Consider the following 12,671-nt stretch of genomic DNA (forward strand, 5'->3'; position numbering starts at 1 on the left):
TAGGGAACGAATTTTTTTTGAGAATGAATGGTAATTGATATGCAATTACTCTAAAACAAATTACTAGTATACACATTTGAAAAATGCAAACTGAATAAAGATTCGTAACTTGTTTTTTTCCAAAAGTGAATTAACAACGTTCTTATAATAATAAAGAGACAAATCCAATGAAAATCTTAATTCAAACTGAAGGTAATCGTACTTCTTCAAAAATAGAGAAACAATGAAAAAAGATAATTAAGAAATGCCCATTCCGTCAATAACTTATTTCAAAACTATGTACCACCTTCAGTCAAAAAAATTTGTAACGTCTTTAAATACTATTTACAATTTAAAATATTTAAAAATTCGCTACATAACGATTCTTATATAGTTACTTGAGTGTATCATCGAGCCCATAAAACCTATCACATGTTATTGAAATATTTCTTCGATATTAATTATTTTCTCTACATAATTATTTATATTATTTTATTATTTCATAGTTGTAATTATTTATTTATTTATCAATACGTATTATGGATAAAATATCTATTAAAGTATACAGGGTGCTATTTAAGTACTGCGCCAAGCTTTAACGGGTTATTCATCGAGTGATTCTAAAACGGTAAATTCACTTAAACACGTGTCCGGTAATGCTTCGTTTTAAATAAACAACATGTCAAACTTTTTTTTTAATCGTTACATAGTTAAAAAAATCCCATAAATAATTAGAAGAAGCAAATTAGTGTGACTGAATTCAATCTTGGTAATAGTTTTTGGTGTAGCACAAAAGAATTCTTCAAGCCAGAAATTGTTTGTTTCCTTTTGCTAGTAGCGTGCACAGGGGAAATGCCGGAAATTTAAGAAAAATCAAACAAGGAAAACGCTTCATTTAAACTACACTTGAACACGTGGTCGTAATTTTTTTTAGTAAAAAGAGATTTACCAAAAAGCAACACGAAACGTGCAATAATTGCTGAAAGTGCCTTCCTTCTTCAAGCTCGATACGAGCATTACCTCGTCTTAACATCGATTACCGAACACATTGAAATGTTCCCGATGTATATCTCATCTGATTACATGATAAATTCTGTGTCAGTTCGATTAATTCTTCCTCAGTGTTGATCGGAGTTCTATAAACGAACAACTTTACATGCTCCCAAAGGAAAAAATCTAACGGATTTAAATCCGGTGACCTGGGTGGCCGTGATTGTAGACCCAGTTTTCTCCATAAGTTGTATCTAGTAATTGACCTGCTAATATGCTAAACTGAGATAGTACTCCATACAGAACCACATTGCTCCTCTATCTGTCGGCTTTTTAAAAAAGGTTTAACGCTCTGTATCTTGAAAACGACACATTACCGGATGTATCCTTATATAAACTTTTCGTCTTAGAATCACTGAAGGAATTACCTCTCGAAATTTGGACACATACTTAAATAATACCCTGTATATAGTTGACACTGTGTCATGTGTGAAATTTTTTCTACAGTTTTAAAGCAGAATTTGATATAAAATAGGAGTTAGATAAGCTTTAGAGCATGTGTGGATATTATCAACGGAATTAAAAGTAGACGTCATTAAGTATAATGCTTTGGCAGATGCTTGGCGTTGGTTTTTGATGCTTCAGTGAACGTTTTACACCCTGTACATTTTTGCAAACTAGAATTCTACTTCTATAACATGAGAACTGTTCCGTGCATGATTATATATCTGATATACCGTTACCCCAAATAATGTTTTCTTATCAGGAGTTTAAAATGATGAAAATACAGGTTTTTACTTTGACATTTTGAGCAGATGGACTTACCAAAACGTCATTTCCACTCAGGTCATGGCCAGGTCAAAAATTGTAAAATTTATTTTGATTGACCGTGCTACTCATATACATAACATACTCATAAACAAACAATATTTTACCTGATTGTGACTAAACCATGACCTGACTGATAATGTCAGTCTTCCTTTACTATGCTTAATGCCGCAACACCCAATGAAGAGTGTTACACTATTCGGTATACATATATTTATATATATATACGATCTATGTACAGTATATAGATATAGACGACACTATGTATACACTGTATATATTCATTGTAGGCAATTTATTTGAAAATATCCCAGAATATTTGAGTAAGGTGAAACATCATAGCTTTAGCGGCTTTAACAGCACAACTCTTAAAACTTTCTCTTGGAGTGGAATGCTTTTTATTAGTTCAGTGTTCAGAACAGGACATGATATGAAGGTTGCCGAAACTTTCTTAACACGAAATGAAAGAGTTTGAAATGGAAAAAATGTGACTATAAACCAAAAAAAAAAAAAATTATCCTTCACTGGTAACTGCCTGAGCAGTCGTTCCCGGACGATATCAAAAAAGCTCTTCAAAAAGTCTTCAGTGTCCGTTTGAGGTCAGATTGATAAGGATTAGTATTACGATAGTGAATTATATAATCTTAAGAAAGCTTTAAAGCATTATTAACTTTACACCATCAATTTTGATCTCGATTTCCGAAAATTGACGCAATTCATTGTTTCGATGCAATTTACTGGATTGGAAAAACAGTCCAAGCCCAAACGTTGTTTGCTCACTACCAACGGTTTGCTACAACGCATTATTATTATTATTATTATTATTATTATTATTATTTAATTTACTGCAGTGATATCAACAAACACGTTAATAATCTAATTATGTAAAAATGTATAAATGATTTTTATAAGAAGCTTAAATCCAACGCATCTTAACGTGTAGACATTTTCAAGCTCTACTTACGTTTCAATTCAGCACCATCTGGAGTACATTTTCCCTTGTCAAGAAGGCAGTTCACGTAGTTCTTCATAAGCCTATCACTTTTGATAATTTCATCTAAATCCACGTTATCATACTTGGTGGTGTACTTTGGATTATCGGCTAACGCAAGGCCTACGAGGGCGGCCAGGGCGACCACCAACAGCTGGAAATTCAATTGAAATAACGGTTTGCCACAAGAAGTAGGTGTATTGAAAGAAACTTTGAATTTTACTAGTACTGGATCGAACGAGGAACCTGAACCCTCAGCAGGTTCTAGTCATCGTAGAGGACATTATTGTTAAAATTAACACTTAAAATTTGCAGCACAATAATAATTTAGTGGTCAGCAAAACGTAACTAATTAAAAAGCTCAAAAAATTAATGAAACTAGTTACATCTGAAGCATTGCCAATAGATACTTCATAAGTTAATTTTATCCCCAGAAACGCGATGCGGCATAAAATGAGACATATCAAAGGAATTATTCTCGATTTACACAACAAAAGCACCAACTATACACACCTTCATAATAACGATCTGCACTTGATCTTGTTACAGCTGTAATTATTATTTGAAAGAAAATGTAAATAAGGTTTATTTATATATTGAGTAAAGCTTTTGAAGGGGGAGAAAAGAATGTTCTTTTCAGCGGCTTGGGGCACCTAATTGTTTATATAACAATGTGAGATCACTATTTTTATTTCGCGATCTGTGAAAAGCAGTTTGTGTTCAATCTAATAAATTAATGAAGGTTTATTGCATAAATTGTCGGTTGATTATTTCTTTAAGAAGGCGATCATGACAATGAATTCACGCGTGAGGTTGCGATTATGCAGGTTATCGCATTGCACATTTTTACATCGATGTCTTATTTATTGTCGGTTTAATCGTGATGGTAGTCATGTACATGATTACAATGAATATAACACTGGTAGTACCTTGATCGCGAAAATGATTTTACCTTTGATGTGACCTCATAACTGCAGTTGTGCAATCCGATCAACCCTCAGATAATAATTAAAATTTTTATATTTCGCATGGATGGTATATCGACTCACGATTTTTCCACGTGGAATAAATTCATTCGTTATCGATAATTCCTAGCCATTCAGTTCCATAACTATGTAATAGAACTCGCGAAACAAAACTCGGGAACACTTCAGTAGATTTTATTCCACTCGTTATGACACACACAACCCTGAATCGTTTCAAAACTAAAGATCTTGGGCTTTAACTGGCATTTCAATGGAAAGAGTCAAGAGTTAAGGATGCAAGATTTTACAAGATTCCGGGAGCGTCGAGCTGTATCATTCGTATCGTCATAATTAAAAAAATGGGGGTTGTTACAAGCTTCGGGGTACTTTAAGTACTAAAAAAAATGGGGGTCAGTACCCATAGGCGTCCTCCGGTTTTAGGCAATAAGCAAGATAACCCACAGATGGTAACTTTCCAAATTCTTAACCCGTAAAGTCAAGACAATGGTAAGAAAAGATCATTTACGAGGGTGTTGCAGCTATAGTCTGATTTTGGCAAAAATGAGGATACTTTAGTCTTTTGTCTTGACGAGGAAGAGGAGTGAAAGTTTTTATAAAGGGTAACCCTTATTGGAAGATAATGGATTCCCGACGTATGACCATCCTGGACATACCACTAAGGTAGTGAAAATTCATAGGCGTAGCCTAAGGGTACATTACAACTATTAAAACAAAAAAGAATGAGATTCTATTATCGGGGTCTTGAACATCTAACTAAGTGCTTCCTCTAGTAAACATAAAATGTGTAGTAGCTTCAGTTTAGTAGTTTCACATTTAGTAACATTCTTTGCCCCGCGAGTAAATTAAATCTCAGCTGCACTCACTTTCACGTGAAATGCACCACCCAGTATTACTAACAATTAAGTCTTGTAACTTTGGCAAAATAACGCTTCATAATGGAGTATCAAATGATCAGATTTTCAGTAAAAAGATACAACATTTGTTAATTGAAAAATTAATAATGAGTGACATCGCCTCGTGCGGCAATGCGAGCTCGTACTCTTCGCGGCATGCTTTGCAACAAATGATCAATATCCTTCTGGGGTATTTCATTCCATGCTACCTCAAGATGATGTCGTAGGTCATCCCCATTGTTTGGAGGCCTCGGTAAATTTCAAAGACGGCGACTCATCATGTTCCAAAGATGTTCAATGGGCGATAGGTCCGGTGACCGTGCAGGCCAAGGCAGTATTTCCATTTGTGCTTCTTCCAGGTAATGTCGAGTAATGTTTGCACTATGTGGTCTTGCATTATTGGAAAATGCCATTTGGTAAAGTTTGCATGAAGGGTACTAATACTGGCCTCAGAACATTGTTAATGTAGCGACGTGCGTTTAGGGTGCTTGGAATGAACACAAGAGAAGATCTTCGACCAACACATATCGCACCCCAGACCATAACACCAGGTGTTAAAGCTGTGTGGCGCCTTTCACAAAATTGCAAATTTCTTCTTTCACCTCGGTATCGTCTGACGCTTCTACGACCATCATTGATCCATAAACCAAATTGCGACTCGTCACTGAAGACGATATTGTTCCACTCATGACTCCAATCAAATCGTTCTTGACACTAGACCAATCTGGAAGCTTGGTGTTGGGCGGTTAGTGGCAGTCGTAGATTTGGGCGGTATGAATGCAGGCCAAAAGACGAAATTCTTCTGTAAACTGTTGCCATCGACACCCGACGATTTAGAGCTCCCATCCAATCTAGTGCAACGGACGTTGTTGTTTGAAATCGATCACCAATGGCCATCAGTCTAAGAAGTCGATCTTCACGTGCATTGCTGCTACGGGGAGGACGTCCAGCTGGACGATGTTGCTGAACCCTTTCTTCAGACCATGAAGACCATATTCTCGCAATCGCGGTGTGGTTCCGATTTATTCTTTAGGCAATCTCACGAAAAGAAAGTCCACCCTCGTTCATGCTGATAATTCGCCCTCTATCAAAATCCAAAACGTGGGGCAATTTTCGAGGTTGTCTCACTGGGGGCATTTTGAGATGTCTTGTTCACAGTTCAACAACAAAATAAACTGATATTTCCATGTAAATATTATTTTATTTATTTACAATTGAATAAAAAATCTAAAAGGTGAATGACAAAAAAACCACCAGCATTCTTTCTTTTTTACTGAAAGTCTGATCATTTGATGCTCCATTATGAAGCATTATTTTGCCAAAGTTACAAGACTTAATTATAAGTATTACTGGGTGGTGCATTTCATGTGAAAGTGAGTGTATATTTCAGGCCCGGAAGAGAATCGAAATAATATTTTCAGGGTATACATAGGTTCTTGCTATTAAAGAGATTTGCCCATCTGGAACTAAGGTTTCAGGGTAGTTAGAATAAAAGTAAAATTTCATTAGAACTACACAACTTTTGAATTTAATCCTATATATTGGGTTGTTCGATAATTAACGTAGTATTTTTTATGTTTTTTCAAAGTGAATATACTTATATTAATAATAAATATTAATCAGTGATGCAGTGGCCATCTTGGTGGATGGCCTTTTGCCATCTTCCGGCAAGTTGGAAAATTTCGCGTTCGAAAAGGCCTTGATTTTTAGAAATAAAAAATTGATTTAATTCATTTTTAACGGCTTGATCAGAATCGAAATTTTTACCATTCAAATGATTTTGAAGAGAACGAAACAAATAATAATCTGATGGCGCCAAGTCTGGGCTATATGGTGGATGAGGTATCAATTCCCAATTTAGTTCCAATAATTTTTGATGCTTTATTAAAGACGTATGGGGTCTAGCGTTATCATGATGGAACAGTGCCCCCTTGCGATTGGCGAGTTCAGGACGTTTTCTTTTGATTTCTTCGTTCAATTTCAATAGCTCACGACAGTAAACATTCGAATCAATAGTTTGGTTTCTCGGAAGCAGTTCAAAATAAAGAATACCCTTGTAGTCCCACCACACAGATAGCAAAATCTTCTTTCGATGAATATTGGCTTTGGACGTGGATTGCGCAGGTTTATCTTGTTTGGTCCATGGTCGTTTTCGGACTACGTTATCGTAGACAATCCATTTTTCATCACCTATTATGACTCTTTTTAGAAATGGGCCGTTTTGGTTACGATTCAGCAAAGAATCGCATATGTTAGTGCGTTGGGTGAGGTGAATCTTCTTCAATTCGTGAGGAACCCAAACATCCAATTTGCTAACGTATCCAAGCTTTTTTAAATGCAGAGAAACGGTTGAGTTCGATATGTGCAACTTTTCTGCTATCTCTCGAGTTGTCATGCGCCGATTAGCTTCGATTAAGGCCTTTACTTTATCATTATCAATGGCGATTGGGCGTCCAGTGTGTGGTGCATCTTGGACATTAACATTTCCAGAACGAAAGCGAGAAAACCAACGCTGCCACTGGCGTGCAGTAAGGCAGTTCTCACCATAAACTTCACACAATTTCTTCTGAGCTTGTACTGCATTTTTGCCCTTTCGAAAGTAAAATAATAAAATGTGTCGATAATGCTCACTTTGATTGTCCATCTTCAACTTAAATTTTAAACAACTTCTTGTTGACTAATCACATTCAATTTGCGATCGAAAAAAGTCGAAAACATAACCTTTAAAATGGCATATAAGCGACGAGATCACTATTACTCGATATGTATAAATTAAGCCATCTATGAGAATAAAACGACATTTATTATCGAATAACCAATAATAATATATTGTTTAATAATAGGTGCCTAGTCAAAAGTTGGGAGATATATAAATTCTTAACGAGCACCTACAAATATTCAAAAAGATATAATGAGATGGTAAGCTAACAAGTTCAGAAAGGTCATTTTGTTGCTGCTTCATGCTTTGTTCAGGAAAAAATAGTTTATGGCCATAAGACGTAACCATAAACGGAATTACGTGTATGCGACAATCTTAGTTCAAACTGTCAGTCCAACAATTATATCTACATGGTGAACGTGTTATCATGGAGATATTTAAAGGAGTGATAATATTATGCAAAATAATTTTAAGATACTAACGGAATCAAGGTCAAAAACACAGCATTTTGGACAGAGAGGGTGACGAAATGATCCATTTTTCTTCATAATTCGCATTTTTGTCACATATGCTTTCAATTAAATTTTTGGAAATGCAAAACGTCAAAAATCAAAACAAAATTATTAAAATGACAGACTGGAATATGTAGACTGAATTTTCTTAATTTGCATCCATAGATCTTTTAACAAGCTCTACGGAAACAGTGCAAGATACGAAATTGCGGAAAGTATGAAGATACTGCAAGAAACTAAAAAGCTAAAGTATTAAAGAAGGAATGTGTATTTGATATCAAATTCATCCAAGGTGCTCCAAAAAAAAAGATACAAAGCGTAAAATAGTACCTCACTCAAAAATATACAACACCATGTATATGGCTACCGACGACTTTGACATTTGGTTGTAGAGGACCTTAACGTGTACGATATTTCAAAAAATTAATCAAGACATAGGTGAAAAAAACGCAAAATATATTAGAAAAATGTGAGATTTTGCTTCCCTGTATATCGAAAATGGTGCGTGATCGTAAGTGCATTAGCACTTTTACATTATTTTGCCCAGTGCTATCGCCCCCTAAAATATCTCCATGATGGTATGTTACGCCCTGTATATTCATACCTATAGAGCAAATGCATGCAATTATTTATTTTTCTGCAATAAAGAACGTGATGCTACTCAAATTTGCGAAAAAAAATTGTAATTACATGAATCATAGTAATTTGTTCGTTACCTAGTTTAGAACTCCTCGGAATCATAAAGTATCATGCAATATACAAAATCTCATATATAAAATTTTAACGCCTTTTTTTTATATGAAAATCCCATAATCTTAATAATGTAAGAGGGTTACTACCCGTTGGCCTCATTAAAGTTACAGCTATACACCGCTCTAAGTCTTATTATTGTCGTATATTAAGGCAAGTTAAGAACATCTGATAAATGAGACAATTTTCCTGCCAGAACAAGAAATGATTAATCGTTATTAAGTTATTCGCAGCATTTTATACCAATTAATCTAATCATTAGCCAGGTTTATTAAGTTAATTTCTTAATTAAGTAAACCTTGAAATTGAATTTTGACCCAAGCTTATGTCCTTTTCCGTTGCAGCAAAATGTGCAATAAAAGCATGTATATTTTTACAATTATTACGTAAATGTTTAGAATACAAACGATAACCTTCTTTGCCATCCATCCATCTTTTTACATACAAAAGGGCCTGGGAACCATTATATTATGGAAGGAACAAGTGTTTGGTTTGCATGCCTGAAAGCCCCGCGTAACAATGGATTTATTTATCAATGATGCGGTTGTTAATTTCGTAATTTAACAAGACTTTACATAGGATTTTCATTTTAAACGATACGTTCCATTACCACAGGAAAATCTAAAGGTAATAATGAACAGACAAGAACAACGATTGAGGTACTAATTAGACTTTAGGGAAAGCTTACATAATCCTAAAATCACTCAGTGTAACCTGCAACTATCCAAGGATAACGAACGTAATTTGGTAGACACCATTTTTGAAATCAATTGCAAAACTGAATGTCAGACAAGCAATTTTTTAATGGTTTTGGTTCATTACGTTCGCCATTTCCTCCAAAAACTCGAACAAAACAATCCGTACCCACTTGTTCTAATAATGTTACTTTGCCTGCAATTATAACCGAGCAGTATTATTGTGATTGTATCAATATTGGACAACAAACTGAAGTAAAAGAGCGAAGTCATAGTTCCTAGAAACACAATTAAAAAAATAAAAAATAAAAAAAAAAAATAAAAAAAACTAAGTAGGGAGTGGCATGGTATTGTGTTACATCCAGTTGTCCATCATTAGCCTCATCAAGGTACTTTTTACTTGACGGCACTGGTATTCATATTTTATAATAAATGAATTGAAAGTTACCGATCAGAGCAGTCTGACTAAACGACTGGTTCAAGGTAAAAAGCATATATTAATTCCGGTAGTTAAGGCAATAATAAAATGGGCACGCTTTGTTTTTCTTTAATTTTTTGTATGTTGATATTACCAAGTATGATTACAGTCCATTTCTTATTCTAATTGTCCACAATAGCCGGTTATTTACAGAGGCAGTTGGTCGAGCGTTGTGTTTACTTCGAGCGATTACATAGAGCGGATAAAACTCTAACAAGCTAAGCCTCAAGTGTGTTTCTCACCTGAAAAACACTCGACAATATTAAGACTTTACGATACATCAGTAAACCTTATCCTGTAGAGGAACAATATACCAGGTGCGTAAATATAAAACCGGAACTTGCCAATATAGCGCCCGAGCTGTCAATGAGGCCACCGGAAAACCCACTCGTTGGCGCCATTTTCTTTGTTTACATCTGACCGGGATTTTAAGCTCGAGATGATACAAATTCCACAGAACAAAATAGTTTTGACTAGTGTTGGACGTGTCGGATTTTGCCTCTGGAAAAGACCATCTGCGTAGAGCATTGAATTTCCGTTATCGTTTGAAGAAAACTGCTGCAGGATCGCATCGAATGCTCTTGGATATTACGATGAGCATGCTCTTGATGAATCACAGCGCTTGAGTAGTTAAGAAAATACAAAAGTGGCGTTTTTGACGTGAGAAACGAAGAACGCGGAAGGCCACCGAAAAGGCTTGAAGACAGCGCATCCCGAGCAGTGTTAGATGAAGATCACGCTCAAACGCAACACCAACTCGCAGATCAACTAAATGTGACGCGAGAAACTGTCTCCATACGTTTGCAAGCCATGGCAAAGGTCCAGAAGATGGGTAAATTGGTCTCACATGAACTGAATGAAAGCCAGCAGGAAAATCGAAAAGCCACTTGCAAAATACTGCTTGCCAGGTACAAAAGAAAGTCATTTCTCCATCTAATTGTGACTGGTGATGAAAAGTGGATACGTTTCGAGAATCCCAAGTGTAAAAGATCGTGGGCAACTCCAGGTGAATCATTGACGTCGGCCGCAAGGCCAAATCACCATGGGCGGATGGCAACGCTTTGTGTTTGATGGAATCAGAAGGGTGTGATCTAGTATTAGCTGCTGAAAGCTGGGGAGAACGTTAATAATGAACGCTACGGACAACAAATCATCAATTTGTATCAAGCTTTGCGTGAAAAACGACCTAAATATCAAAAAAGGCAGTACAAAGTGATTTTAGTTGATGACAATGCCCCATCACACGCTGAAAAAGAGGTCAAAGAAACGATTGAGGAGGCGTTTAGATAAGAAACACTTTCGCATGCGGCTTACTCTGCAGACTTGGCTCCGTCGAATCATTACTTATTTACGTCTATGGGACACGCACTTGCTGAGCAGTGTGTAATATCTTACGAAAACGGCTGGTTTGCCTCCAAAGGGTCCCAGTTTTTTTAGCGTGGCATCCATAAATTGTCAGACAAGTGGGAAAAATGTACACCTGCCGATGGGCAATACTTCGAATAAAATAGTTTTTATCGTCTTCATGCAATAAACGTGCATTTACTGAGCAAAAATTTCGGTTTCATATTTACATACCAGGTATGCTTGAAAAGTACTAAGTGCGCAACTAAGTTTTCGTGTTTTTTTTATCAATGAAAAATGGAAAATTTTAAAAGAAACACAAAAAATTGTTTATTCAAAGTATTGTCCCTCTCTCTCTACACATTTTTGCCACATCTCTGGCAATAGGGAAATACCTCGACGATAAAATGGCGCGTCTTTGTACCGAAACCATTCGTCCAATCAATTTTGCACTTCCTTCAAATTGCCCAAGTGTAGCCCCTCTGCCAGTCATGAGCCATCGATCGGAACAAACCGAAAATCGGATGGTGCCAGGTCTGGCGAATATGACGGGCGCGGTAGCAGATCCAATTTCAGCATTTTGTTGGTGTCCTGGACGAAGGAAGTGCAATGGCTTGGAGCGTTGTCGTGCTGCAATATCACTCGTTCGCGTCTCGTGTTCCAATCTGGCCGTTTTTCGAGCAATGCATGGTTCAGACTGATTAGTTGTTGTCAGTAGCGATGCCCATTGACAGTTTCTCCCGGTTTCAGCAGCTTATGGTACACGATTCCGTTTTGGTTCCACCAAACGCAGAGCATTGTCTTCTTTCCGAAGCGATTTGGTCGTGCCCTTGATGTCGATGCTTCACCAGATGAAAGCTATAATTTTTTGCGTTTAGGGTTCTCAGAATATATCCATTTCTCATCTCCAGTAACAACTCGGTGTAGGAAGCACTTTCTTTTATGCCGTAAAAGCGAAATTTCGGAAGTGGTTCTCCGATTTTCCATTTGTCTCTCAGTCAACTCATGTGGCACCCATTTTCCTTCTTTTTGAACTTTCCCCATAGCATGCAAATGTTTGGAAATGCCTTGGCAAATCATGTTTAATGCTTCTACAAGTTAATCTTGTGTTTGCGTATCGCCTTCATCCAAGGACGCTGGCAGATCGGCGTCTTCAATCGATTTTGGTCTTCTGGAGCTATTCTTCTCCTCGATATGGAAATCGCCACTTCTGAAGCGCTTAAACCAATCTTCACAAGTAGTTTTCGATGGTACATGTTGGTCGTAGGCCTCCTCAAGCAAATGACGTGCTTCAGCTGCATTTTTTCTCAAATTAAAGCAGAAAAGCAAAGCTTCCCGCAAATGTTGTTTATTTGGCACAAACCTCGACATTTTCGTTCTTAGAAAAATTTACTTTACATTGCGATAAATGTTTATATTCTAACTGGTTGTTGATAACAACTGTCTAATTTATAAATAAAACACAGTTTCCGCCATTATGTCGATTGCACGTGTCTATAGCGCCATCCATGCGTGAAACTTAGTTGCGCACCTAGTATGTTCCTAATAGGGCAACTTGCTTATTTT

This window comes from Euwallacea fornicatus, chromosome 24 (assembly GCF_040115645.1).
Source record: "Euwallacea fornicatus isolate EFF26 chromosome 24, ASM4011564v1, whole genome shotgun sequence".
In the NCBI taxonomy this organism is placed as follows: domain Eukaryota; kingdom Metazoa; phylum Arthropoda; class Insecta; order Coleoptera; family Curculionidae; genus Euwallacea; species Euwallacea fornicatus.